Genomic DNA, 5,373 nt, shown 5'->3' on the forward strand with positions numbered 1-5,373 from the left:
GCAGCCGAAAATAAAAAGAGAATGTGGTATCTTGATAGCGGTTGCTCAAGGCATATGACCGGTGACAAGAGTCTCTTCGTCACCTTGGAATCAAAAGAAGGAGGAGTAGTCACATTTGGAGACAATGCTAAAGGCCGAATCATTGGTGTCGGTAAAATCTCCATATCATCCTCCTCATTTATTGATAATGTATTGTTAGTTAATGGACTGAAACATAATTTATTAAGTATAAGTCAATTTTGTGACAAGGGCTTTAAAGTATCATTTGAATCGTCACTATGCATAATTAGTAGTCCAATTGATAATGAGATCATACTCACAGGACATAGGCATGGAAATGTTTACATGGTAGATCTTGATGATCTCACCATGAAGGATGGCCAATGTCTTGTAGCCATGAATCCTAAAGTCAATGAGACTAGTTGGTTATGGCATCGTAGGTTAGGGCATGCTAGCATGGATTTAATTTCTAAATTGATTACAAAGGATCTAGTCAAAGGACTACCGAAAATAGACTTTGAAAAGAATAAAATTTGTGCGGCATGTCAATTAGGAAAACAAACAAGAAGTTCTTTTAAGTCTAAGAACATAGTCTCAACGTCAAAACCCTTAGAACTAATTCACATGGATTTGTTTGGACCCACTAGAACTGCTAGTCTAGGGGGTAAGAAATTTGGTCTTGTCATTGTTGATGATTTTTCACGTTTTACATGGGTTTCATTCCTTGCACACAAAGATGAGTCCTTTCCCGCTTTTATCAAGTTTCATAATAAAGTTTCAAATGAACTCAATCTTAAGCTAAAAGCAATTAGGAGTGATCATGGTACCGAGTTTGAAAATCAACACTTTGAAAAGTTTTGTGACGAAAATGGTATCAATCACAATTTTTCGGCACCTAGGACACCCCAACAAAATGGGGTGGTAGAAAGGAAGAATCGCACACTCGCAGATATGGCTCGTACCATGTTGTGCGAATCGGATCTACCAAAGTATTTTTGGGCTGAAGCAATAAGTACCTCATGTTATATCTTAAATCGTGCTTTAGTTAGATCTATCTTAAAGAAAACACCATATGAATTGATAAAAGGCAAAAAACCAAATATAAGTTATTTTCATGTTTTTGGTTGTCGATGTTTTATTTTGAACAATGGAAAGGACAATCTCAGTAAATTTAGTGCCAAATCAGATGAGGGGATCTTCTTAGGTTATTCCTCATCTAGTAGAGCATACAGGGTCTTCAACAAGAGAACTCTCGTTGTTGAAGAATCCATTCATGTTGTTTTTGATGAAACTGATGGAGATTCTTCTAGAAAAGAAGAAGATGTTGATGCAGGTATACTTGAAGACCGAATCAAGGAATTCTCCATACAAGACAAACAACATGAGGATGAGGTTAAGGAAGATACAAATCAGCAAGATGAAGAAGATCAACCTCCATCAAACAATCAAGATCTTCCTAAAGAATGGAGGTATGCACATGGTCATCCAAAGGATCTAATCCTTGGTGATCCTTCACAAGGTATAAGAACTAGATCTTCTCTAAGAAACACTAGTAATTATCTTGCTTTCGTTTCACAGATAGAGCCTAAATCACTAGAAGAAGCTGAAAAAGATGATAATTGGATGAACGCTATGCAAGAGGAATTAAACCAATTTGAAAGAAATGAAGTTTGGACTCTAATGAAAAGACCCCCAAATGTTTCAATTATAGGCACCAAGTGGGTGTATAGAAATAAACTAGATGAAGATGGAATAGTAATAAGAAACAAAGCTAGGCTAGTGGCCAAAGGATATAATCAGGAGGAAGGAATAGATTTTGATGAAACTTTTGCTCCTGTTGCTAGATTAGAAGCTATTAGATTACTTTTGGCATATGCATGCTTCATGGACTTTAAACTCTATCAAATGGATGTAAAAAGTGCATTTCTAAATGGTTATATAATGGAGGAAGTTTATGTAGGACAACCTCCAAGTTTTGAAAATCACTTACATCCAGATTATGTGTATAAATTGCATAAAGCATTGTATGGACTTAAGCAAGCTCCTAGGGCATGGTATGAAAGATTAAGTAATTTCTTAATTGAAAACAAATTTAAGAGAGGAAATGTAGACAAAATCCTCTTTATTAAAAGAAAAGGAAATGACTTATTGCTTGTACAAATTTATGTGGATGATATAATTTTTGGTGCTACTAATGATAGTCTTTGTCAAGAGTTTGCCAAGCTTATGCAGGGAGAATTTGAAATGAGCATGATGGGTGAGCTCAACTTCTTCCTTGGGCTGCAAATAAAACAATCAGAGGAAGGCATATTCATCAGTCAGTCCAAGTATATCAAAGAAATGTTGGAGAAATTCAAGATGAAGGATGCAAAAGAAATCAGCACACCCATGGGCTCAAGTTGCAAGCTTGATAAGGATGAAAAAGGTAAAAGTATAGACTGCAAATTGTACAGAGGTATGATAGGCTCTTTACTTTACCTTACTGCTAGTAGACCAGATATATTATTCAGTGTTTGTATGTGTGCTAGATACCAAGCATGTCCTAAGGAATCACACTTGCAAGCTGTTAAAAGAATATTTAGATATCTAGTAGGGACATCTAATGTAGGCTTATGGTACTCTAAACAGTCTGACATAAACTTAATTGCTTATTCCGATGCTGATTTTGCCGGGTGCAAACTCGACAGAAAAAGCACAAGTGGGACATGTCAATTCTTGGGTGCCAATTTGGTTTCTTGGTTTAGCAAGAAACAAAATTCAGTTGCCTTGTCCACAGCTGAAGCTGAGTACATTGCAGCTGGAAGCTGTTGTGCCCAAGTTCTTTGGATTAAGCAACAGCTTGAAGACTTCGGTATTAAAATGGACAATATACCAATTAAGTGTGACAATACAAGTGCAATCAACTTAACAAAAAATCCTGTTCAACACTCTAAGTCAAAGCATATAGAGATTAGGCATCATTTTATTAGGGATCATGTGATGAAAAATGATGCGATGATTGAATATGTATGTACTGAAAATCAATTAGCTGATATCTTTACAAAGCCCCTTTGTAAAGATAGATTCAATTTCTTAAGGAATGCGTTGAGCTTGTATGATCCTAGCAAATGAAGTGAACTTGTATTGCTTTACTTTGCTACTCGAACTAGTAACCCACCTCAAGGCAAACATATGTGAAAACATGAATTCATCTAAACTAAATGACGAACTGTTTGACTTTCCGGAGGATGGTTACCCTCCCTTGGACTCTTCATAGAGATATTTTCAGAGCCTATAACATGGGTATTCGAAATTTGGTCAAACATTCCTCATTTCAATCTTAATAATCTAAAAGTCATTATCAAATCATTATAGGATGTATTATTAAGGGGGAGGATCACAAACAAATTCACTCTGTGTCTATCAAAAGAAATCACGATTGATTAGGGTGATTAAACAAAAATCTGGAACTGCAGTCTGAAATTTTTTGTGCCGGAGACGTCTCTGGCAAGTCGCAGAGACGTCCCCCCAGGGGGAGACGTCTCGCCTTAGTGGCGGAGACGTCTCGGGGACCGAATGAGGGCTTTTTAAATAGGTCGAAATCGCTCGAGCCGACTCGAGCTTTCTCCCTCATTCCCGACCAAAACGGAAAGCCCTAGCCTCCACTTGCTCTCCACTTCAAAACCTAGCTTCCATTTGCCCTAAATCGCAAACCCTAGCATCCATGGCACCAAAGAAAGCTAGGACAACCCGTGGGAGGCGACCTAGAGTAGCGGGCGACGGCGAGGAACGGCGGGAAGAACCCTCCGCGCCTTCTCCTCCGGTTGCTCCGCCGACCACGACGATTTCCTGTGCAAATCGCACAGTCACGACTGGCAGGCACATCGATTTTTCCTTTCTAGATCATGAGGGGTTCTCTATTGGAGAGAGACTCCGAGCCCAAGGGTGGGAGCACCTTTGCACCCTCAAAATCTCGACCTACCCCGGCCTTGTTAGAGAAATGTTTAGTGATATGGCCTTAGGGGACTTAGGGTACACTGCATATGTCCGAGGGACATTGGTAGAAATTAATGAGGATGTCCTATCCACTGTCCTACAAATTCCTAAGGACGGTGAGGCACCGACCTCACATCCCCAAAGGGAAATAGCCCTAAACTTGATTCTAGGAAGAGAGGACTGCGGCCCTCTTGATGTTGTCTACTCCCAGGACCTAAATGCAGAAATGAGACTTCTTTTAAGCATTGTCAATCGGGTCCTATTCCCCAAAACCGGTCGCTTCGATTTTGTTTCGGAGCGTGATTTAGTCATAATGCACCATATCCTACTAGGGATCCCCCTAAACCTCCCTAGACTCATGCTAAATTACATTGCCCAATGTCATAGGTATTCTAGGTTTAGTATACCCTATGGCATGATCTTTACCTTAATATTTAAACACTTCAAGGTTCCCATTCCACCAAATGAACCTGCAAAGGCCCTAAGAAACACCGATTATTATAATGAGGGCTCAATGAGAAGAATGGAATTTCACAAGATAGATGGGTCGTGGGTCAAGGTTCCAAAAAGAAAAGCACAAACCATAGAGCCTGAAATCCCACATCATGAGCCTGACCATCACTCTCCTCCACCTAGCCACATGGACATCCCTGATATTTCCTCCAGCTCAGCTGGACCTTCCACATCCATGCCACAACCTCCTCCAGTCAGTGGGACCTCCTTCCTATCAGAGGAGCAGATGCACACTTTAGCATCTGTTATTTGTCAGCAGATGAGGGAGGAGATGAGATCCATGATGACTGCAGAGCTGGCCCCCATCAGACAAGAGCTGAAGGAAATTAGAGCTCAAATTGAAGCCACAGAGCAGCAAATAGTTGGGGTAGGTGCCACCCAAACATTCAGATCGATAGAGCTCAAAGACAGCTTGAAGGCCATTTCCGAGAGTCTCAAAGAGTTGACAAAGCCAGATGGCAATGTGGGCACCCTAGTTGCCCAACTTAGAGGCAGAATTGAGATGGCAACCTTAGAGTTTGAAGCACTTGTGGCAGGTTTCCACAAGTCACAGGGAGATCACTTTAAGACTCTCATGGATTCTATCAATGGCTTCATAGATGCAGCCTGTAAGGCTTATGCACAAAGTACAATGCCCCATGAGCAACGACGCCGATGATGGATATCCTATAGGATCTTCTTTTTGTAAATCCTAGGCCATTGTGAAACACTTTTGTACTAGAAATCAATACTTGTTATGACTCTTCCTTTTGTACTTGAAATCAATACTCTTATGTACTAACTTCAAAGACTTACAATGACATATGAATGAATACAATTTCTTTTTAAAATCTTGTGTACATTGCCAATTCTGTGTATGTGTTTGATTGTGTGATACAAAGAAAC

This window comes from Phoenix dactylifera, chromosome 5 (assembly GCF_051530095.1).
Source record: "Phoenix dactylifera cultivar Ajwa chromosome 5, Ajwa_hap1_PhDact_Kaust_v1.1, whole genome shotgun sequence".
NCBI classification, from domain to species: Eukaryota; Viridiplantae; Streptophyta; class Magnoliopsida; order Arecales; family Arecaceae; genus Phoenix; species Phoenix dactylifera.